The sequence below is a fragment of the Dermacentor albipictus genome, chromosome 1 (assembly GCF_038994185.2).
Source record: "Dermacentor albipictus isolate Rhodes 1998 colony chromosome 1, USDA_Dalb.pri_finalv2, whole genome shotgun sequence".
Lineage (NCBI taxonomy): Eukaryota > Metazoa > Arthropoda > Arachnida > Ixodida > Ixodidae > Dermacentor > Dermacentor albipictus.
Genome location: NC_091821.1, coordinates 415,056,355 through 415,081,737, shown reverse-complemented (window position 1 = coordinate 415,081,737; position 25,383 = coordinate 415,056,355). Strand labels below are relative to the sequence as shown.

The window sequence follows — 25,383 nt, the reverse complement described above, 5'->3', positions numbered from 1 at the left end:
CTACACGTCACTGCGTTCGAACGCCCCTATCGAATGCGAATCCTGAATTTAAATGTACAGAATCGCGTAACGAAGGAAGCGCTACTGCAATATATAAGGCGTAGTTAAGACATAACGTTGTCGCTGGAGGTCTGACGGTTCTAGGGAGAACGGCCACAGTTTCACGAAAAAAGAGTGAAGCGTTACTAGTCTGAGTGCATGATTCGCTAAACACACGTGTATGCGCTTCACTGCGCTGTAGAGGACCGTCAGAGTGAGCGCAGTATATAGCATTTCTTGAAAACAACTGTAGTCCACGTCTGTCGGTCACGGTGCTTATTCTTACTTTCCGAGTTTATATTGATAACTCGCGCGGAACTGGATATGACTGGGCCATGCGGACCAGTTTAGTTTGCCGCATCGACATCACAGCCGCCATTAAAGAATCTTCTAATTTTCCTTCCCACAATGTTGCGGGCTTGCACTCAAGTCAGAACATTTACACGCTACAGGACGCATGGTAGACACTGTATGGCTGGCACTAATATAGTTTCAAAATTATAGCTAACTCTACCCAAAGCAACTTCACGCTATGCACTCGTTTCTCTACAGCACCCACTCGCTCACTGATCAAGCGCACTACTGGAGTGCAACAACGGCAGCTGGTTGCACGGCGAGAGCTCTTTGAATAAAAGGCTGTTCCAAAGAAATGTGCACAAACTTTCTGCAAGACAGAACAAATATGTCTCCACGTCGGATACACATCGCGAACTGATGTAGCGGTTGCAAATGGCCCTAGTCAAACGAACTTTGCGACAGCGACGTTGAAAGGAAGTGGAACGCTGTCGACACAAACGTTGAAGGCGACTCGGTGCCTGAACATTCAGAAGCTCGAAAGAAGTGCAGCCGTTCTCCGCGGATACGCCTCTCACTATGGGAGCCCGGACGCCAGATAGGCGAGCCAAATGTCTCACAAAAGGATGCGACTTTACATTCTACACGCATAGCGGAGAGAGCAAGGCCCATGCGGCGCTTCGCTAATCACATCGCTGCTGATGCTGCCCCTCCCTCTACAGCCACCGCCTCTGCCCACTGAAGTCCTCCGAATCTATTCAGACGGACTCGACTGAGAGACAGTGCCGCCACCCAGCGGTTTAGATTGCGACGACGGGACCGGCGGGCGCGTTTTTTTTTTTTATGTCCGTGTCCCAGTCGATTCTGGCAGGGTTAGAATACGCGAGAAAGAAGCGCAACCGCCATTACGCCATGCCCCGCACAGAGGCGTGCTCGCCGACACCGTATAAACGAAGCGGCGCGCACGCGACGCGAATGCGAAGACACGAAGAGAGCGAGAGTTTCATCGTTTTGTTTCGCAGTCTGCGCGCATCCCTTCCACGTTCCGTGTTTGTCATTCGGATGACCCCGCCCGCTGCCAGCTCCCGTGCGTATACTCCCTCCACGTGCGATCCGCCGAGCTCCTTTTGTTTCGCGAAGTCCTGACCTCACTTATCTCTCTCTCTATCTCTCTGTCGTTCTCTCTCCACTGTGTTTCTTCGCGCTGTCGCTGAAAAAATGCCTGCGCGTGGCGCTTCCCACTACGTCCCATTGTGCGCGCGGCACCGAAGCTACTAAGCCTAATCAACGAGGCTGGGGAGCGCTTGCTTGTTCGCGGCGCGAAGGCGCACGACGACGACGACGACGACAATCGTAACCCTAATTAGGGTAATCGTTTCATAAGGGTAATCACCGGGCGCTGCCGTCTTCTTGGGCAGTTTCTAAGCGTACGAACTGCAGAGACGACAATGGGTAGGAGGAGGAGCTGTTTCTATTCAAACTACACTTAATCAAGGAAAGAGCGGCAATGGCGCTTGCTACAGTGCGTGTGCGCCGATGATGTGTGAGATGCAAACGAACAAATCGAAAACGAGGAGCCCATGCAGTCTGAATATAGAAACCACTTACCTCGGACCGAGACCTACCGCCGTTTCGAGCTATAGCGCTCTTGCCGGCCATAACCGAATAGAAGAAACAACATAAATAAATAAATAAATAAATATATATATATATGTATATATATATATATATATATATATATATATATATATATATATATATATATATATATATATATATATATATATACGCTCGCATTGAAGCGGTTTGCCTGGGCGTAACTTCCGCGCTAATTATACTCGTGATGGCAACGCTTACCCTGTCCTTTCTGTCTTGCTCTCCTTTTGGCCAGGAGCACGGGGAATGAGTTTTATTTCTATTCATTTTCGCCTGACGCATTGCCGTGTCGTTTCATTATACGGAAACGAGCTAGACTTTGCCTCCAGGACACGCAGGAATTGTTTCGCAACGTTGCCAGGCTTGTCCCACTCCGAGCGAGCGCCGAGCAATATATAACGCTATATAGGCTTAAATGAAAAAAAAAAGGAGACAAGTTTGACAGTAATGAAGAACATATCACGGTGATGCGTCGAGACATTGAAAGCTGCGCGAATGTTTTTCTTTCTTTCTATCTTTTTTCTGGTATGTATAGACCGGCTAGTAGCGTGCAGCCATGTTTTAGCAACATGAGTGCATGAGCTTTCCCGTACGAGTGTGCAGGAGCGAAGGCTTCGTGCATGCATAATAATTAATTGTGCGCGGATGTGTTGCTTCGCTGAAGCCTTGGCGGGAATGGCAGTTCACGAACATAATAGGTGGCTCGCGAATATAGATAGATAGATAGATAGATGGATAGATAGATAGATAGATAGATAGATAGATAGATAGATAGATAGATAGATAGATAGATAGATAGATAGATAGATAGATAGATAGATAGATAGATAGATAGATAGATAGATAGATAGATAGATAGATAGATAGATAGATAGATAGATAGATAGATAGATAGAGCGAGCGAGAGAGATCCTTAATGAAAGGCAGAGATTTTAGCAGGCGTATAGACATCGCTGACATGCTACTCTGCGTGAGGAAGGGAATCGGGCAGAGAAAGAGAGAAGGAGAGAGAGAAACGCGCGTACTGCGTCGGTGTCTGCTCCGTATATATCACTGAAGTTCAGTTCAGGTAACATTGGTCCGGCAAGCCGAACAACGAGAAATATGAAAACAGCCGACGAGCGCTGCATGTAAGAAAATGAGTTAGGGCTACAAGAATCACTCGGTATCATGGGGCTGTAACTACACGCTGGCAATTCTAAAGTCAACCTTACGCGACTTTACAAGTTATCAGCTTTTCATTCGTGAGTGGTGTTTGCTATTGGCAGACTACCTTCGTTTATGTAAGGCATCATGATTGGTTTGCAGCCGCAGTTGAGAGCGATTCTCGTGTACGAATGCCTTTTTTTTTTTTTTAGAACACGGCCCCATATTCGCTATATCGTAGTTTCAGCTACGATGATTCTAAGATGTATAGGGACAGGCCAATGCCGGCGCGTCGATGTCGACGAAACCTACAAATGACATTTAATTTCTTATTGCGCAGCGCTTCATCGATATGTACTTCTCGCGCACTTGTTTTACAGTATCTACAAATCCTACAATTCAAGACTCAACTCACAAAACTTTTCTCACTCGAAAAGAAACTTTACACCGAGGATAACTGGAATTTCCCTATTCGAATACATGTGACACGGATAAATGCTCTAATGAAAAAAAGCTCTCACCCACTTTGAATGAAATGTGTTTTTAGTTTAAAGAGAAAGCTGAATTACACCCACATAGGGAAGCCGTATCTTTAATTAGTGCATAAGGTGTTTTCAACAATTTGGCTAATATGGAGAACCTGGAGAATATGGAGAGGGTCATCTGCAGATAACAAAAATCATATACGCGTTTACAGTTTACGTAAAATTGCCCAATGCTTGCGAGGGTTTTGCGAAACTCACAAGTTAGTGGATTTCAGAACGGTGAATAATGCATCACTTTTGCCGTGTTTATATGTTTCAGTTGTGCATTTTTCGTAATTGTGATATTGGTTTTTTATTGCTGAGTCGCAGAACTTTAAGCTAGATTCTTCTTATTGATATTCTTCCGGTTTGCGAAACTTCGTAAAAAGATATTCGTGGCACACATACGAAATCTACTCTGCATGGTCGGTAGATTTTGACCTTTTCTTTCCACTGAACAAACCTAAGCACTATCAGTGCTACGAATAACCAGAAAAAAAAAACGATTTTTCAATTTCCCGTCTGTTTAGACGGTAACTCCTGAAGTAAGGTTTCTCGTCGGCTGGCACTCGCCACTCATTAAAACCGTGATAACGAGAATATTGTCTCCCTCGATGGCCAATCCCAGTAAGCCGTCACGTATCTTAAGAAACATTTATTAATTCTGAAGTTACGATTACCTAGGGTGTCTGCGTCTCATCTTTGTGCCCCGTTCAATTTTTCGCTGCAGTAACATGAATCCCGAATTCGATACCCTATTTCATAATCGCTCCTCCCGTTCTCGCAGTCCCTGTTACGAGGAAGCGATCCGGAAATCGCGAGACTGTTGCTGACTCTAGCCTACACTATTGCTAAAGGAGGGGTTGTGGATAGAACGCCTATACTATAGAACGCCTATATATAGGTTGTGGATAGAATGCCTATATATATATATATATATATATATATATATATATATATATATATATATATATATATATATATATATATATATATATATATATATTCCTCACCGCTCGATCGCCGCACTAAGCGGTGGAGTAGAAGGGCCTTGGAGATGTGCGATGAAGGTAACGAGTCCGCACGGAGGTTTTCGGCACCAAAATGTATAAATCTAACGAGACGCGAAGAAACCAGACAAAGAGCTCCTCATTGTTCCAACCTCTTCTTCTTATTCTTTTTCTTCAGTGCCCACCTGCCCCGTTTATTCGTCTTTTTCCACATATATAATACCGCCTCATGTTAGATTGAATTTGCAACACTGGCTAAATTGAGACTTCAGAACGTACGCTTGTTATCTCGTATGTTTAGATGCCGGTTACATAGCATTTGTATACGTAGAACTCGCATGTAACCCCTCGCGAGAGGAGTCCTGATCAGTTATTTGCCGTTCGTGTTTCGACCTCGGCTGATGGTAAGTTCAGTGCGGACACTACGACGCTCTTTTGAAGCGTGAAAAGACTGCAGATTAAGTGCGCTACGTCCTTTGGTACATCACACGCAAGACGCGGTAACGATCATATATCCGTTTAATATTTTACAAGGAGGCCATAGGGAATAGTTGAGCCGCTTATCAAACCATGGGCTACAACCGACCAGTCGGATCCTCGGAAAACCTAAAACCTGGTCAAGATGTCACTGCGATTAAGTTTAGGTCTCTGCTATACATTTACCGAAATAGTGCACGCTATGGGCTAGCAGGCCTCGTCTACCCACATTGCCTTCTCTAAAGAACAAAACAAACAAAAAAAAAACAAAGAGAAAAAACAGAAAGACGAAAAATAAAAAAGAAAGGAGAGAGTTTAATTGACCACTCTTCCTTCGTGACCTTCTCATTGTCATTTTATATGACGAATGTCGCCCCGGAACTGTTCCCAACCACTTCGTTCTTTCAGTCTCCCACGGAGGAAAGTTTGGCGTATTTGTCTCCGCCTTCCACCAGGGCTACCGCGATCGGGAGGAACACTTCTGTGCCACCTGTGGCTCGGCGTGGCATTCACGAACGCGTATTCCTTCCGCAATGGAATGGCCGACACCCCTCCTTGCGACAACTGCGGGGAGAGGAGACCGTCACAATGTATAAAGAAAAGTGCTCGCGACGGCGCTCGAAAAACTGGACGATCGTCCTTTCACAGAAGAAGAACTTCTATGACACTGGTCCACACGGGTTTCGGTACTCAAGGCCTTAAGAGCTCTGCTCAAGTTCTTGAAGACTTGTGAACTGTGCGACCGTCTTTGAAAATTGTAGCGCGTGACATGGCGTTATTGTGTGAATCTTTTCTCACTTTTCTTGTATTATTTCACCTTTTTATTCCCTTTACCGCTTTCCCCAGCACAGGGTAGCCAGCCGGTACACGCACTGGCTAACCTCCCTGTCTTTCCTCCCCTTTTGTTCTATCTTGGCGTAATTGTGAAACAAATGGGTCATTTAGGCGACACCGAGCGTGTGTACCAAATTTTCTAGAGTGCCGTTTTTCCCGCCTAGATTTTGCATCTTTACGTCTCCTCCCCCCCCCCCCCCCCCCCCACTTTAATAAGAAGGATTCCCAGGACTTTATCCGACATATAAGGTTTTACTTGCATCTGGAACAACGATAGGAGCCGGAAGAACTGAACCGCGACTTATTCATTTATTTTTGAATTCTTCCATCTTTCTTTTTTAAATCTCGTTCAGGCCAACGCAGCATCTAGAACACGCAAGAAAAGATAAGCACCTAGGAAACACGTTCGCGCGTCCATTTATTTTCGTTGCAGCCGGTGTTAGGCTAGCGCGTGTCGTTAAGAGCGATGGTTTTCACGCGGAAGTGTTTGACATTAGCGGCTGTGAAATCGCCGTTAACGTCAGCGCCGGCTAACCACCTGCAGACACCGATCAATCACGCGCTTTTCAGCGTGGCTTACGTCGAGAGAGAGAGAGAGGAATATGAGGAAGGCAGTGCGAACTATGTATATAGCCAATGGGGACGCTGTTGCGCTGTGATTAACCCGCAGAATAATGTTTACGTTCCTTCCGACAGGCGTTGTTCCAGATATAGGGTTGCGAGTTGGCTTGACGAGCCGTTATCACGGCGACAACAACAACAAAGCAGAAAATCCATTCCGGTAGGCGGAGTCGCAAAACGCCAGCCATTGACCACGGTTCATTAACCATCGTCCGCTCAAAAGATGTGCCACCACCGTGAGCCGACTCGAGCTTGGAGCTGCTACAAACATATGCGTCCCGTAACTAGGGAACCACCCCGTCTGGTGCCTGCGTGCACCACCGATTTATTTCGGGCCCAGCTAATGTTGCTTCATCATCATCATGCTCATCGCTCATCCGGAAGAGCCGGCACCGTCACGTTTGTGGCTTATAGGCTACGGGGATGATCTGCACACTCCCCTCGTAATAACCTTCGTAAGAACAATACCCCGTTGGCTTGTTCGTTACATATTGAGCGATAGTGTTATCTTTTCGCTTTTTTTTTACTACAGTTACGCTCCTGTCTACGAGCGCAGAAACAATGGTACCATGTGGAGAAACGAGAACGCGATTACACGCGTAACAAAGCGTGGCAGGAGTAGCTTCGGCGTTATTAGGGTTCCTAAATATAGCCTTCACCGCAGAACGTCGGAATAAATAAAAAAAAAAAACGTGAAGCTTGCGCCAACGTTTCACGTGTACGAAGCTATTGCGGTGGACATGTCATGCGGCAGATTAATGAAACGCGAAGAGAATAATCCGAACATTAAGAAAAGAAAGCAAAGTAAGGAAAAAGAAAGCTACAAGAACTTTAAAGAGTAACTGAATATTGATCTTCCCTCACAGTGAATGGTGGATCCAAAATTCTAATAAGGCCCCCTAATAAGTCCACTACCTTTCGCGGAACCCTTTTAGAGATATGTATATATCTGAATTTGATTTTCTCGTTCCCATTTCGATGGTCGACGACAAGACAAATCAGAATACGGAAGTGATGTAAAAGTAAAATGAAAAGAAATAAAGCTATGTAAAAGATCGTTCCAGGCACACTATTTTAGAGGCAGTAGCGAAGCAGTTTTCCAGAGAAATGAATGAAAACTAATCTTTCTCAAAGGCGACTACTCAACCATGGTGTCCTCTTCTTAAGAGCGAACATGAAAGAGCGTTTCTTTCCTTCATTTCGCTACATCGCTGGTCTGTGTCAAAGAAGATAAAGCAATACAAAACGGGAATACATGCCTCAAAGGAGATGTTAAGCCTGCGCACAAGATTGTGGATATAGTACCGGACGATGTCTCTATCTTGTCACATGAAGTTCACCGTCATGTGACTCGAGAACTAAAGCAAGGGACGGATGCAATTATTATTATACAGAGGCATCGTGGTTCTGGGGAAGCAGAACTGTACTCCCCTATGCTTTTTTTGCGGCGGATGGTTGCGAACAGACGGTGATTAAGGTCTTAAACTATGGATCGCGAAGAACACAACAGCGTCGTTTAGACTCAGTCCTTGCTGAAACGTCGCACTGTACCTTCACGGTTTTAATTGCATGTCCTCGAGGATGTTGCCCCCAGCCTGAGCCTCGGGTCCGCTAAGCCAATTTCAAGAATGTAGTGACTCCTGCTGAAGCGATACGGAAATCGAACCGTCAGATGCGGTCTATGTTATAATTATATGATGACGAGCGTTCCACGAGAGCTCACCTGGTCGGGATGAACTGTAGCCAAAGATGAAAACTGAAAGCCCGGCAAATGAAAATACGAGCGAGAAACGCAAAAGAAGTTTCAGAATTTATTATGTTTCTTGCTTGACGACATCGTCCATGTTTTACGCTTAACTACGCCCTTGTCCAGCAGTTACAGGCCATCGAGTCGGGCACGCAGGTTCATTCTCAAAAAGCGAGAACATCCATGGCGAAAGGAAAGACTACACATAGGCTTACCGTGGCCGTGCCATGTTTTCGTAGTGCGGGTCCCGTAGTTCAAAACTCCATGCAACGGCCCAAGTTGAAGGAGGGTCAGTGGCACCACAGAGCCACTCAAACACACACACACACCCAGCTATATATGAGCTATAGCGTTTGGTGAGAGACGAGACGGACCGCGCTTCGCACGTACGTCGCTTCGAGGGCCGCGTAACTTGCGACTCGGAAGCCGAACTCGACAGGAACGCCGCGTTTGCTCCCCACACACACGCAACAGACCTCGCTTTGGCTTTCCGAGAAGTCGTGCGAGCGACTGGAGAAGACAGCCAACGGTGCTTCAGTTCCACTGGGACCCTCTTCGTGCGTAGGTGAGGAGGAAAGCAAGGTGTGTGTGTTGTGTGTGGAAGAGGCCCGTCTATTCCGAGCTGAGACGAGACGTTCGCGCAAGAACTCCAGAGACCCGGTGACACGAAAAACTTTGCCCCCCCCCCCCCCCCGCTCCTTTCCGCCAGCCTTCCTGTTCCTCTGCCCGCCTCATCGCTCCGTCAGCGCCGCGACAAACGAACAAAAGAGAAGGCACGTTGATGGCAACAGCGCAGGTAGGCGTCCTCTAAGCGACAGGACCGCGAAGCTCAGTGAGGAAGGAAAAGAAATGATTGTCGGCTTCGTGCACGGGTTGAGTATTTAGAGAAGCGGGACAAACTGGCCGCACTCGGGCGTACCGGAGGCGCCAGGATTTTTTATTTTTTTTCTCTCGCAGCGTTGGGCCTCGGTTTCTATAATGAAGTCGGGCCGCGCGAACGTAATCCTGCCCAATTTTCTAGCGTCGTTTGCTTCGGCCATGCAATCTCCCTTTTTTTTTTGTTCCTTTCCACGCCTGCTTTCGAAACGGCTGAAAGGTGGAACTAACGAGCTCAGTAGGTAGGCGTGGTTCTTTTATATCGAAGCGTTCTGTGGACCTGGAATAAAGAACGCCGAGCCCTCGCCTAGGCAACCAAACGCCGCCACTGTCGTTTCATCCGAACTCTGGCGCTAGTGTCTACGCGAGCTACAATGGGAGCGGTTGTCCCAGCATGGGAATTATGGGAAGTACATGGATTTGCCTAAACTTCGTCCTTTTGGCTTCAAACGGCTTTGCGACTTTATAAGCTCGTCATTTTCAACAGTGTATTGCATAATAAGTAATTAAATAAACATCATTAAAGTTGCCCGACGGCAGGATTCGAACACAGGGGCTTTAGTACAGAAGCCTGATATTGAAACCATTAAGCCACGGATGCATGTATCGACAAGCGAATGAAACGCACTTATGAATTTATCGCGGGCATGCCAGTGCTTTGAGACGCTTGGCGCGTTTTGATTTGGGCACACAGACAAGCTCAATCATTGCAATTAATAGCAATTGTACGCGTTCCCGGCGTCTTCTGCACTTCGAAGAATATAGATTGCGTTGAAATACACGACAATAAGATTTATATAGCGTAATATACAAAGCCACAAGAACGTCTGAATCCACAAGCATGAAGATCAGACAAATCCATGTACTTCCCATCATTCCCATGGTAGGACAACGACTGTAGCGCCGGAGTTCCCTCTAGTAATCTTTGTAGAAAACTCTATAGTTTCATCCATACGACTGACGCGCCGTACGCGCTTGTTGTTATTTCCTAGCGGCTAATTCTGACAGTCACTGTTGCTAGGTAGCGTACGTCGCCGTCTTTCGCATTCTACGCGAGTTCTTAAGACAAAGCGCATCTAAGGAAGTTTGAGCACATGCTTACATATATTGTTACAAGCTGCATCTCCATGCGAGCGCTAGTGTGTATTGAGGCACTTAGACGACGGGCGCTTCACAAAGGAGAATATCTTGGGTCCGTGGCCTCGTGCGTCAGCTATATGCAAGGCCACAAAGGCGCCATAGTGCGCTTCTTGAAATGCACCATCCTGTATGACCGCCTGTGAGGGACTCAAGCGATGAACGCTTGTGTGTGTAACAGTGCGAACTGTGAGCTTCTTTCTCCTTCTCTTTCAGCCCCTTTACCCCTTCCCCAGTGCAGGGTAGCCTATACAGGGCTCGGCCCGGTTAACTTCCCTGCCTTTTTCTTACGACCTCCTCTCTCTCTCTCTCTCTCTCTCTCTCTCTTGTGTATTAGTGAACAACATATTTATTTTGTTTCTTGCTTTTTGACTGTATGCTTTCCCGTACAAAGATTATGGGTGTTAAACACCGAAGCAATGTGGAAGAACACCAACAGCGATCCACGCGCATGTGGCTCATATAGAAGTAGTTAAGCCAGAACCAAATGGCTTTATCAGAAATCAACCCCGAATGCTTACCTAAAATAAGAAACAGAGAAAAAGAAAGAAAGAAAGAAAGAAAGAAAGAAAGAAAGAAAGAAAGAAAGAAAGAAAGAAAGAAAGAAAGAGAGAAAGAAACCAAAAGGTTCAGGCAGAGAGGTTAAACCGATTAAGCGTCCGGTTGGCTAGTCTGCACTTCGGAACGGTGTAAGTGCAGAAAAAATAAGAAAGCAAGAGTATATAAAAAAATGAAGAACGGACGCATCAGTTCGCACTCTATAGTTTCTCGATTAGTCCCATGCTTTTAAGGCAGTTCGGACTGGCATGAGCTGAGGTAAAATAACAAAAATGGTTGGGGGTCATTAACGGTCACAGCAGTGAAGATGAAAGTGCTCATCAACTTTCCCTTTTGCGTCTCTCAATATGTTATTACTGCTAATTAGCTGAGTAAAGCCTTCTATGGCTATATGCGGCACCCGGCCTACTTCATTGATACTGCGCATATTGCACTTGATGAAGGACACACATGAGCTATTTTTCTGGTTTCGACAGAGTCTCTAGGCTTGATTTATGAAGTGAAAAAGAAAAGGAAGTGGCTCACGCTAGCATCACAATATAGACGTATCTGCTGTTGAGATGGTGACGATGATTAACATTTTTTAAAGGTTTCGTTGAAGTATTGATCGGGGGCTCTGCGACCTAAGGTTACAGAGTGGCAAGAAACTAGACTCTGCGACCATATGGTGAGCTTAATATAAATCAGCAATTAGAAGTTCAGTAGCCTGGCGCTGATTATAAGACGTCAATTGACGGTGTTGACAAAACTGTAACGGTAAAAAAAAAAAGAATCATAAAACAAGATCTTTGTTGCGCGAATTATACTCATCACCAATAAAGGTATGGGTGCGCCATAGTTGAAAAGAATCGCTTAATAAACAAGCTCGATTGCATTCGGTCGGGTCTCGTGAGCAGTATTCTCAGAACTGCACTTAACGTAGTCTTCACTGATAAATAATTGAAAAGCGCGGAAGAGAAAACATTATATTTCGCCTTGCACGCATTGCACTTGGCCGAAAGATCTTGCGCACGGCAAAAGACGTCCTTAATTTGGCAGCATTTGCAACAGCTCAATTCGGTCAAGACAGATTGCATTGCACGGACTGCCGCAAACAGGTGGCTTTGGCTTTTAACGTCACTCATCGTGAATTTATGCTAACCACATTCGAATTCAAATATCGGGCTATCAACGGAGACGGTTAGTACGCATAAATGAAGGAGGAGTTGCTGAAAAACTATTTTAAACTCTTGGTTACTCAATTTTAGCAGAATAATCATGTATCGCGCATCTTTTTTTTCTAGGGCAAAAACAAAAAGCTATAAAAGCTTTAAAATCTCGAGGGCGCCCAACTCGACGCACCAAGAAAAAAAGAAAGAGAGTGAGTTCGCTTCAATAGGCGTCAATGTGGCGTTGAACTGCCGTCAGTGCTACAGTGACATCATCGCAAAAGCTTCCCGCATGTAAACGCATCACCGGAGTTGACTGCCGTAACGATTATTCAAGTTAAAGGACCAAGTAGCAGACGGCCCTTGTGTCTGGTCTGCTGCTTAATTAGCTACGGTTTAAGCCCGGTTCGGAGAGTATGAATGCCTATCAAGTCGACCAAAGCAAGGCCAGTGGGTTCAGTGTACACAAAGCGGGAATTGAGCGATGTGTAAATGAAGGACTCGGGGAGCAGAATATAACAAAGAACGCATACGTATAAATGGACATTCAGGACTTCATTGCCGTGATTGCTGGTGCCATGCAATACAACACCCGGTGCTTGGAGTGGTAATTAGATTTGGAACAATTACGGCCTGTGTGCAGGCAGGACATGCAGAGCGTCTTCATTACTTCGGTTTGCTGACACGTGTACGCGTATGTCTCGTGCATCTCAATTTGCACATTCACAAATCTTGTGGCTTTTTCCTTGTCGTTTTTACCTTATCCTTTTTATTCGCTATGCTTTCCTTTTTCGCTGATATTGTGAAAACCGGTGCCGATAAAACAACATAGCCTGGCTTGCAATGCGCTGTATAGCTAAAACTAGCGTCTGTCTTCATATACTGTTAATCGGTTGTTAGCTTCACCCTGTGCGTTAATACGCAAGATCACGACTACAGAATACTCAGACAATGACCACTCCTCGGCACACAATTCGTCGCCACATCCACTTCTTTCCCATAACACGAGTAACACCATATGTGTGCACAGTTCCCAACCATATTAAAGTCAATATTTTGTTATGGATTCGGGGTAGGATCGTCATTCACTCCGGTATGCGCGTTCAACATTTACTGGGCGCTGTTCGTACGCCTTGGTTACTTCCTCCTCCTTTCTTTTTTCACGCCTTATACCTTTCCCCGGTGTAGGGTAGCAAACCGAACGCGCGTCTGGTTGGTCTTTCTGTCTTTCTTTCTTGCTGGGCGCGCCATTTTTGCCTTCTCTAAAGAAACAAATGTGAGCTATGTGCAGCACATACACCTCGTGCTTCCGGTACTTGGATGCAGATATAAATAGTTAAGCAAAATTCTTATTCATTCACAGCGTTACCGAAAGGACCGTGCGCAGTGCCGAAGCGAGGGGTCGCGCCTCCACTGGCGCCACCCACGTGACAGCTTCGCTCTCGACTTGAATCAGTGCCTCCCCCCTCCCTTCCCCAGCCCTCGTGGGTGGCTATCACCTAGCTGTATATCAGTGCGGTTGAAATCTGTGATGATTCCTGGCGGAGTCAAGAAGGAACCGCTTGCCTTCGCGTGGCCAGCCCACGTGAGTAAATCGGCAGCTTCGCCTTTAAGAATGGAACGCGATAGCATTCAAAGATCACCGACTGCTTGTCACGCGATAGCATTCAAAAGTCACCGACTGCTTGTCACGCTTCCCAGCAACCGCAGCCTTCTTGCGGACGCACGGAGACGAGCGCCATCTGGATGGTGTCGTTGCAAAGAACCGAGCATGCCGCGCCGCTCTAGGCATGGTAGCAACGCTGGAAAATGTGCTTGTATTTGAGTTTGCACGTAAAAGAATTATGTTTTTTTGGTACATTCAAATTGCAGTCCGACGCCATCATGTCTGTAGGCTGTGTTTAGGTCTGACTTTACGACTTTTTCGAGGCATATTACTTTGAGGAATTCGATTAGTTCAGTAACGCTTCTGCGTTACGCGGAGGGCCTGCGTGGTCGTGGCTCGGAATGATTATTCGCGAACCGGCGTCCGAAGCCGACACCGGATTTTTTTGCAACACGGGGCTCTCGACGCTGTCGCGTTAAAGTAGCTGCGAGCCCCATCCTCCATTCGACATGAGAATGCTTCCAACCCGCCGTGGTTGCTCAGTGGCTATGGTTTTAGGCTGCTGAGCACGGAGGTCGCGCGATCGAATCCCGGCCACGACGGCCGCATTTCGATGGGGGCGAAATGCGAAAACACCCGTGTACTTATATTTAGGTGCACGTTAAAGAACCGCAGGTGGTCAGAATTTCCGGAGTCCTCCATTACGGCGTGCCTCATAATCAGAAAGTGGTTTTGGCACGCAAAACCCCATAAAAGAAGAGAATGCTTCCGCGCAGCAGGCCCTGCGACACGAGCTTTTTTTTTTCCGCTAGTGCGGTCGTGCCTTAACTTCACCCTGCAGTAACTTCACCACCAAGACAACTTGGACCGGTCTTTACCAAGTAAACGCGCGGTTAGTCATGCGTGCTCGCATTGCGTCGCACTCTTATCTGATTGACCTCGTTTTATTCGCAGTTTCCCAATTGCTCTGGCGCACTCGGTTCACTGGTGTGCACGTTCGCTCTCTCTCTCTCCTCCTCGTCCTCCTCTCGTCAAAAGAAGATCGACGAAAATCTGCATGGAACACGGACGTGGGGGAGAGGGGGGGGGGGGGGGGGCGGAGGCATAATGAAAGTGTTGGCGCCGTGCAACGCAGACCGCGATCACGCTCGACATGGCACCTGCTCGCGCGGGACACGTCGATTCGACAACCCGGCGAGAACGCAAAAGCGTAAACGAAGCGCAAAAGCTCTGCGCCGATACACCGGAAATGTCTAATGCAGATGAATCCTGTGGCAACTCTCCCTCAACGTAGAGCTGGCGGTAGATGCGAGAGAAGATGCGGCGTCGCGGCTAAATGATCATGTATGTATATATATATATATATATATATATATATATATATATATATATATATATATATATATATATACATACCTACATATATATATATATATATATATACATATATATATACATATATATATATATATATATATATATATATATATATATATATATATATATATATATATATACATATATATATATGTATATATATATATATATATATATATATATATATATATATATATATATATATATATATATATATATATATATATATATATGTATATATATGTATATATATATATGTATATATAAATATATATATATATATATATATATATAGAAGAAGCCCGGTTCTGGAATATGGAGGGATCTGCATTGTCGCTCATCGGTTTATGGACGAAAAACTTCTAGTATGCTTCTGGAGGTCTATTTCGGGCGAAGTCCACTGCAGCTTACGATATCGTTGCAGAAATTAAATAGTTTCTCGGCTCTAGTTCGTTTCTCTTTTACACACTCGCAATGAAATCGTCTCTCTAAACGCACGTTGGCAAAATGAATTTCGCCCGCGCAGCCCATGAGCAAAGCGCCAAACCTTGGAAATAGACCCTTGTGGTTCGTACGGTTATGACGTTTCGCCGCTGCCGCAAATGATACGCACAAAGTGCAGTAATAATGGTGACTCGGCCCGGAAAGGTATATACGCCGTAAACAGACACTCCATATTATGGCATGCACGGTGAAGATACACGTATAAGCGTACGACCTCCATGCCCGAAATTTGATGCCTCAGACCGAACATGCGAGCGAATGCTTATGTGCTACCGTCGTCAAACGAAACGGGAACAGCGGAGGATGTAACCGAAGGTATACGGCGCACCGTCATCACCATCGGCTGGCGCGCGCATCCGGTTCCAGTGCATTTTCCGACGATGCTTATCCTTTTAGTTTATGTTCTGGCTCTCTTTTACTTGAAAGCTACAAAAGGAAAAATCGAAGGAAACAGAAGTGAGTATATAGTATCGCGCAGTTCGCCGAAAGCGTACGCGCTATATCGGCGTCAAATGAAACGCGAACACAGGTGCGCGTTGCACAGTTTGCGCACAGTCATCATTAATGCACCGGTATCTTTTCTGGCTTTCAAAAAAAAAGAAAAGAAAAGAGAACCAGAACAGAAAGAAAAATATTGCACTATAGAGGGGAACATCATCGAGCAAGGCATTCAAACCGGATGTGTGCGCCTGTCAATGACTTTACCTTCAGTTTGGCGCCCCGCCATTTACGTTTCATTTGACGCCGATAGCAAGTACGTGTTTTTTTAAAGGGGAGTGCGCCGTCGCTAAGCTTTACATTATTAGAGTTGGCTGTATTTATTCAGTATTTCCTCTTCGGAGGCCAAACAAATAAAGGACAAGACGCTGAATGTACACAAAGCGTAAATAATAATAATAATGATACAACCTAAGTGGATTGAATGGACACCGCAATCCCGAATTCTTAAGAGTTACGAGTCAGGTCCTACAGACATTCATTCATCTTTTGTTTGTCATCTGGGCTTCATTTGTTTATTCATTCCTAGTATTTTTCTCACCTTCTTTTTTTTGTTTGGCTCCTGCGCCTGCTGTATTCTTTCCATTTTCATGTCATCTGAAACCTCTCACGTGAAGTAGCCAGCCCTGTATATAACAAGTCTGACAAATTCAGTGTCCATTAAATCATTTTCTCTCTCTCTGTCTGTCTATCTCTCTCTCAGCTAAAATACCTGCTGCTGGCGCTTTGAACCGTTACTGCTGTCTTTCTATCGTTTAGCTCTACGATTACTTTCCTTTCATTACTCGCTTTTCACCGCTATCAACGTTACCACATCCAAAAACTGAAAGAAAACAAAAGCCCTACTCTCATCTCCGGCACTCAAGCAGCTTCCAATGCTCTTGCTGTACGACACATACGACGAGCATCGTCATGTATATACTGACGCTTCAACCACGGTGAATGGGTCTACAGGATTGGTGATCTTACCTGCAAAAAGCTCAACCACAAAGATTCGATTAACTAGACTCCATCGACTGCCACGGAGCTCGCTGCTATTCATTGCCCACTTCATGTAATTTCTGATGAACTACCCAAGAAATGGAGCGTGTTCGGTGACTCCAAGGCTGCTCTTTATTGTTTAATTTCTGCCTTACGCCTCAGACCCCACGAACGACTAGTTCTAGAAATCAGACTGCTAGTTCACCAGCTCGTCGAGCAAGGACACGACATCACGTTACAGTGGGTTCCAAGCCACAGTGGCATAATGGGCAATGAACATGCCGACGCAGCAGCACGCTCTGCACATGAGGAAGGCTTGCAAGACTCCATTCCATTCTCAAGAACAGACGCTGCAATGAAAATTCGTGTGCTTGCAAATGAAGCCATCAGAACTTTATGGAACACACCAAGTTTGAAGCACACACGTCTATACCGACTGGAGCCGTCCCTTCGACTTCCACCCCCATATGGACTCTCTCGACTCGAGACAGCAGTACCTTGCCGACTGTGGCTTGGTGTCGCTTACACAAGATATTTCGCTTTCCGAGTCGGTATGGACGAGAGCGCGGCTTGCAGTCACTGCAAAGGCGAGGAGACCATAGAACATGTACTTTGCCACTATACTCGATACAGCGCGCACCGGCTGTCACTGGCTACATCCTTGGCACGCCTTGACGACAGGCCACTTTCAGAAAAGTCAGTCTTGGAATGCCGACATGAACTGTCGTCGCACCGAAAGTCGGTCAAGGCTGTTTACGTGGCAGTCGCCTATTAGAAATACTATAATGATCCCATTCCGTCCCTTTTCGTTTTTTTTACGCTTTTATTTTTGTCACGCTCTTCTTTCCGTCTTTACTTTCCCTTCCCCTAGTGCAGGGTAGCATACCGGAGGTTTTCACTCTGGTTAATTTCCCTGCCTTTCACTCATTTGCATCTCTCTCTCTCTCTTTCTCTCTCTCTCTCTCTGTGAAACCGCTATGAATTCCAGCCAACGTGACACCACTTAGTCATATCCCGTCTTTCTTCTTAACGACAAGGCCCAGCTTCAAAGAAAAAATAAAACAAAAAAGGCCCATTTGGCGAGAAACAAACGACAATAGTTCACAACATAGCCAAGGCACAAGAAAACTGCTACTCGGAGCTCGCATTCCAGAGCGATCATTATGAATACGAAAGACGCCTTCGATCGATGACTCGGAAGCTGCGACAGTGCATTTCCATATGACCCTGGAAACTAACTTATGACGACGCGAAGAGGGCACGCGATCGTCGTACCGCCCTTAAACTTGCGCGAAGTGTATCAGTTTTGTCGCGCCAGTACCACGCGTAAGGCATAGACTAAAAGCGTTCTAGAGTCACCGAAGCTTCACTATAGCTAGGAGACTTCAAACGTTGCCAACTTCGCACAGGCATGCAAAGCCTGCTAGCGAAATCTACCAGCGAGAGCCGGCACCATACTTGAAACCGTTTTCTTTGTGCTTTTAATTTATCAATTTATTTCGGCGACAGGCGGAGCGGCGTTCCCGTTGCATTTCAAATGAAGTCCAGCCTACGACGTCTTGCCTTTCAGAGAGAGAGAGAGAGAGAGAGAGAGAGAGAACGCCGTCGTCATACAATAAAACAAAAAAAAATAAAGGACAAAGGAAAGCACGACCGCGTCTACGAGCTCGCCTCACGCGCCGCTCGGAATTCGCGCCCGGCGCGCGAGCCCCGTTTGCGGCAGCAGGAACGTTGTGTGACTCGGCTGCGGATATGCCTGAAGGACTTCTACTACGCAAATCTCGTGTTTCTCAAATGTCTCGGCTGTCACGGCTTCCTGCGTGGACGTCGGAGAAGGTTCTCGCCACGAGCAGACCCAGCAGAAAAAAAAAAAAATCTCCGCACGGCTGGACAAGGCGGCTCTTATGTAATATAGCCGTCCAAGCGATCGTTGTGCGCTGGCTGACGACGCAGTTTCTGAGAACCGCTATTGCAATGCCGAGACGCACTATCTCGCCGATACTATGCTGTCCTGCCGCGCGCCGACTGCTGACGCAGGAAGGACGGATTTTCGGAACTGTCACTGTTGTCTTTGACTCGAGCCCTACAGCGCGTTGCCTTAGCAGAGAATTGTAAGAAGCTGAAATATTCAGTGACGTAAAAGCCAAGGGCTGTTCGTGTTGTATGATAGCGGACGTTGCAGGCGCAAATCGGGACGCGATGGAAAGAGCGGACGAATTAATTCTAGATTAGAAACGCCGACTCCAATACTTAGGGTCATTTCACCCGCAGCCAAGGTGCGGTTGTGGGGGGAAATATGCGGATTGTAATAAGCAAAGCATAATGAGAAAAAAAAATAAAGCTCGGTTGTTAACGTTTGTCTTCAACTCCAACTTAAAATTAAAATAATTTAAGGGCATGTTGCGAGTCGTATAAGCGATGGACGCTGCTTTGCTTCAATATGTGATGAAAAGGAAGAAGAAAAATAGCGGAAAGAAACTCAACATCGAATAAAGCTTGAGCGACACACATTAAGCTGTTGACGAACAGCGGATGCGACGAGTTCCGACCACCCCGCCAACACAACCACGGGGAATAACACAGCAGCCCTGTAGAGAGCAGTAGCACCTGTAATTGCTCTGTAAGCTCACGCCACACTCTTCAGAGCTTAAGTTTATACATAAATCAGCACCAAAAGAGAAAATTTAAGCGAACTCGGCTGTAAGATGTGAGTGCCATGAAGGAATGAAGTGGACAATGTACTAGCGTCTTTCCACTCTATTACCGGAACGCGCCACCTACACAATAAACGCTGCGTTCGTTCTCATTTCTCGGTCAAGCATTTCCGAATGTTTATTCCAAACTATACTGCACGAAACTGCGCAAGGAATTCACACATTCCTCTTGCGCCGGTCCCGATAATACACCAGAAAGAGCATGCATCTTAAGATGTGCGATCGGCTGACGCGATATACGATTGGTTGACGATTGGCAGCTCATCTATAACACAACACCGACGCGAAACAAAGACAAAGCCAATGGTAAAAAGCGAAAGCCAGGGTAGGAAAAAAAAAGAAAAAACGCCATGTCTTTACACTCCACCACCGGTGACGTGTTGTACATGAAGTAGCAGTGTGACATCCATAACCCACTGTGACCGTATGACGGTCTCGAAGAATGGCTTGGCGGAAACCGCTGAGAAGTCGACACTTATGGCCTTTTGCTATAGCTTAATATGTTGAAGCGTCCGAACGACGTTAAATTCTGCAAGGTGAATGTTTCAGAGAAAACACCCGTTTTACAACACCCTGAAATTAATGAAAGGGTGTACTAAATGGTGTTCATGCAAGCTAATGTGCCCATTTTCAAAAGTTCCCATGATGAAGTCCAATGAAGTCCAATCCGCCCTCGAAGCTGTAATTTTCCTGAGTGTGCACCTTTGTCCTATTCCGCTCGCTGCTTTCTCCACAAGCTATAGATACAGACACACGGGAAAGCCTTACAGAGGTTAAGGAGACTGACGCCTTTATAGCTACCCTGACAGTATATTAATATATAAATGAAAAATTAAGGCAGCAAAGGCCGAGGGAGGAACGTGCGCAATTTGTTTGTGCAGGAAAACTTAGGGCGACGATGCGCGTGCTAAAGGTTCTCATCGATCGCTGGTATAACGTGCTGTAAAAAAATAAAAAGAGGAAAGAAACCAAAGAAAAGGAAAAGAATACAGCAACTTCGAAGAAACACCAACAAAGGCAGAAGAGAAACGGCGTCCACGCTCATGCTGTTTGCGCACCCAGTTATATTATTCTGAGAGCGTCGGTTTCCTAGAATCCCAGCGTAACGGGTAGACGCGTCGGCTGGTGCGGACAGCGAGAACGGCGAACTTATACACAGTTCCCCGGAAAACTGAGCTCCTTTCCTTGCTTTCCAGTGCGGCTTTATATAGTTACTGTTCAGCGCGTAGCGCGAGAACATGAGAAGGCAATATATGGCCGGCCGGACGCGTTACACCAAGTAAGTTTTCTACAGCACACACGGACTGACGTGAGACACTTTTTTGTAGGGGTTGTTGCTTGCTGCATTGCATTTATGCAATGCAGCAAGCGACAACCCCTACTGCATTGCATTGCTACATACATTGCTACAGTGCTACATTGCTAAATTGCATTGCATACTGCATTGCATTGCTGCATTGCATTTATGCGAAATACAATGTAGTGTAGCAGTCATGCGCCCATTATTTTCATATATCCATCCCCATATCTCTTTTCAGTTTCGTTTCTCCTTCAAGCACATTTAAAGCAGCGATAAAGAGAAAAAAATGTTTCAGCTGTGTTAGTAACCTACATTTCAGAGAGAGAGAAAACAAGGGTAGGAAAGGCAGGGAGGTCAACCAGAACAGCATCCTACATTTCAGCAATACCAAAAAAAGTACGTGCTGTCGTGAGCAGGCTTTGGTAAGCCAGAAAAGACACAAAAATGAAAGACGGGTGGTGATGCCACCGTGAAGTTCGCGCGCTAGTGCGCAGAGTTTGATCCCGTCTATTCAGGCCCATTTCTCAGTAGCTAGACATGGGCTCCACTGTGCTATAAAGGAGCCAAAGAGTGAACTTCGAAAGTGAGAACTTCTATTGCGCCGCAACTGCCCAAATACTAGACATCACTTTGAAATCCATGACGTCACGCTGACGTGTAACGGTGCTGCGTTGGCAGAAACTGAATCTTAAGAAAAGAAACCTCACCTACAGTAATCAATTTGTTAACGTGAAGCTAGGGAAAATGAATTATTTATACTTAGTTAGTGCTTCCCTTTAGAGGCCCCCTGTATTGCTCTTCTACCCATTACCCTAGGCTGGTTAAGCGAGGCGGCGTCTATACTGGCTAACCCCACTCCCCCTCCTTTCCTTCTCTTTCTGCCTTCCCCCTCCTTTCTTGTTCTACAGCACAAGCGGAAGTATTACAGCGAAGCTTTCTTTGCATACTTCCGCAGAGAAGGCTGGGCGACCTCTTCCCGCGAGGCAGCGCTGAGGTCATCTTATACGGACCGGGTGTCGCACGTTTAAGTACAACACAAAGGCCTTTAGTATACCACTCGAACAGCGACGTGCGCCTTTAAGTCAATACCGCTTTGCGAAGTCCGATGTCGGCAAGCTATAAGCCGCTCTGTTACAATGGAAACGGGCCTCATTCACCCTTGGCGACTCCCTAATCGACTCGGCGTCGCGTGCGTACAATACCGTCAGGCTGCGTGCGCGCGTCCACCTAGCTATTACGTACACATACCACCTGTCTGTCTACACGCAAGTTCGTGCGGACGCACACTCAACGGACGCACGGATATGCCCGCTTCGGTAAACGTACGCTATAACGCATGCGGTGCCCGCCGTTGACGACAAAGCGAACACGAAAGCGAAGAAAAGAAAGCGAGTAAATAAAAACGCACGTCTCCGGTGCCTCGGTTTGTACCGTTTGTACTCACTCTCTCTCTCTCTCGTCGCGTTCCCACGCCCTCGCCGCTCTATGCAGAGTGCGCACACTCGCGTGCCGTCAGTGGCTTCCACAGCGAACCCTCCCACGGCAGTGTGGTCTCGGGAAGCCTCCGCGTTCGCGAGAGTAAACTAATTACGCCCTAATTACTCTTTTCGCGACGGACAGGCACGCCGCGAAAGGTCGCTGCTTTGCCGTGCAGGCCTCCGCTCGGCGGTTCCTATCTTTGTTTCGGCCGTGGGCCACTCGCTGCAATCACCCTGCGCCCGCTTCTTTCTTCCCGGTTCCACCGGCCGGCTGGTTAGCGGCGCGGGTGGCTGCAACCTTCGCTGCGTCTGACAACGCGGAGAAGTTGTGAAACCGGCGTCCCAGTGCGTGCTGCTGCTGCGACTTTTCCGCGCAGCCCCACCCCGGTGCGCCACCTGTCGGAAGATCACAACGTTGCACGGTCGGGTGCCCTCTTTATTCTTTTTTGCTGTTCCGGGTAACTGCCGTTAACAGCGACCCAGGAACTACGGAAGACGCGGCGAACTTTTGCAACGTGCGGAACCGCCGAAATTAGCCGAACTTCGTTTGCGTCGCCGGGAGACGAGCGAGTCACGAGCGTCTGTCGCGTCCACATGCAAAACAAAGAGCACGCACTCAAAAGAGTGCGTGCTCTTTGTTTTGCATGTGGTGGGCTAGACTCTATAGTCTGTAATACGAGTACACGGCGCGTTCGTGTTGTGATGTGTTTCGGTCTTCTCTTTCTCTTCTCCTTTCTTTATATCCTTCCCCTTCATGCGATTTTTTTTTCTGGTATTCAAGCGGGCAGACATGGTGTACCTTTCAGGATACAATCGCTAGCCCGCCTATCTTTCTGTTTGTGGTGTTTATAGATGTTCATATGGCTCGGTGGGCTAAGGTAGTGCACTTTAGGCCGGAGTCGGAACGCGCGCGAGAAACTTGCAGAAGCTGCGCGGAGCAAAATTTGCGTCTGCACGTTATTAAACTTTCTGACGCGGCAAACTCTCCAATCTCTGTCAACGTCAGCGAGATGCCCAGCATGTTTCATTTCCTGAAGTGCAGCTGCGGAGACTCTATGTGGCTATATCGTTAATTAACCAAATGAGCGGCCTTCTGAGCCCTTCTAAAGTCATGCGGAAGAGTACTCTCTATATACAGGGAATACTTTCGTTATGCGTATTGTGCCTTGCGGTTGCGCACGCTTTGATAGCAATTTGTCGGAGGTGTGATTGAGCTAATTCCGTTTTTCTAGAAAACTCTAGAAAAAAATTTGTTTTTTTTTGTGTCCTCCGTTTTCCACTCCACTGATTTCATGCTTATTCTCGGTGACAATAGATTGACTGAGCGACTGATATGTGACTTTCCATTAGTTTCCTGAATAACATGATTCATTGATTCTAATGAAGTAGGAAATGTGTCTAATACATTAGAAAGGCACACTGACCGAAAAATCTGGAAATGCTGGCGGACGGATTGATGGATTGCTTCACCGACTTAGCAGGTGACATGCAGCCACACAGTACCCAATGTTCCCATGCTGCCAAATCATAATGAATTCCTCTCCAGCACACGTGGATAACACGGGGAAGGCGGGATATGGAAATTCAAGAGGATGAGCTAAACGAGAATAAACTTAAATGCGGGAGCCAACGTTCTGTGCTGAGGAAATCATTTGTCGCCGTGAAAAAGATAAGTCCCCTTGTCGAAACCTTGGCTCCCGCATTTACCTTGTTCTCGTTTTGCTCATCGTCCAGCATACGTGCAGTTTTAAACCACTATAATACCCCTTTCAACATAAGAACCCCTATAAGTAGCCAAGAACCGGGTCGGAAGACATCTCTGCTGAGCAGGAAATAGACCGGTAGCTTTCCAGCAGTGCCAATATTTGAAGCCAGTACTTGCCACATACGTGGCGGAGGCTCAACCACTTGGTCACCGCTGTGTTCTTCTTTGTCAGTCAGATAGGTTATATCGACTCCAACATCTACGTCTCTCAAATAAGGTGATGTCCCATAAATCAAATATTTACTTCAAGATAAATGTGCTCGAAGCATGATTGACATGGGGGACGAGTTTTCATACCAAAGAAAAAAAAGATGTATCTTAAAAGAGCAATACTGCGTTTCCTGGATTTGGTGGGTTTGTTCTGCACCTGTGCCTAACGTTTAAATGTAGCAACGCGCCAAAATCCTGTGTCCCCACGATCAGAAGGTCTGGTTACGACTGTGCAAAGCATTACAGCTCCTCCCTTTAGTATAGTAGTAAGAGTATCCCTTTATCTAAGCGTACGAGTACCTTTATAGTAGTAAGAGTATTACGTTCACGGCTTCAGGGGGCCGATGGGCAAACGTCTCACCAATAGCCTCCCACCTCCCCCACTTCGCCCCTCTCCTCCAACTACCGGAATCGACTTCCCGACAAACCATAATAGTCAGCACCGGAAGCCACGTGTACGAAAACAATCACGTCGCTGTATAAAGCACGGGGTCAGCGCCCCTAAGACACCGCGTCGATCGCGTGGCCCATCCCGCGAATTGACAGCGGCTATATGGTCAAGCGTCCCAGGGCGCGACCTAAGTAAACACAGGTGCTGCGACGGCCTGGCGTGATCTCCGCCACGGTCATTGAACTTGCCCGCGGGTTTCCTTCGGTTCGGTGGGCGGCAAAGCGGTAATCGAGCCCGGCGCGAGGAACGTAAATGCGAGACTCTCGGAGCAGCGAGGCGAACCCCGCGGTGGGGGCGTTGAACACGGCGCTGGGGCATCGACGGGCTCGAGACAGCTAGCTGCGCGCGTTTAGCTTTCTTTCTTTCTTTTTTTTCTTTACTGCGTACGAACTACAGAACAACTTGCTGGAAGCTCGACGCGTCAATTAGAGG

The 25,383-nt window shown here is 46.7% G+C and overlaps 1 protein-coding gene across 6 annotated transcripts in view; it reads right to left on the bottom strand.

Annotated features, from left to right (window-relative positions):
• The window catches only part of Epac (Exchange protein directly activated by cAMP), a 415,242-nt gene that overhangs the window by 273,584 nt on the left and 116,275 nt on the right, over window positions 1-25,383 (bottom strand). Inside the window, exon 1 of one of the 6 annotated variants that reach the window (XM_065440672.2) lies at window positions 8,564-8,830. The exons of the other annotated variants lie outside the window; for them this stretch is intronic. The gene's annotated coding sequence lies outside the window, so the exon portion shown is untranslated. Of the gene's footprint in view, window positions 1-8,563; window positions 8,831-25,383 lie in introns of those variants that run through there. 6 annotated transcript variants of the gene reach the window in all.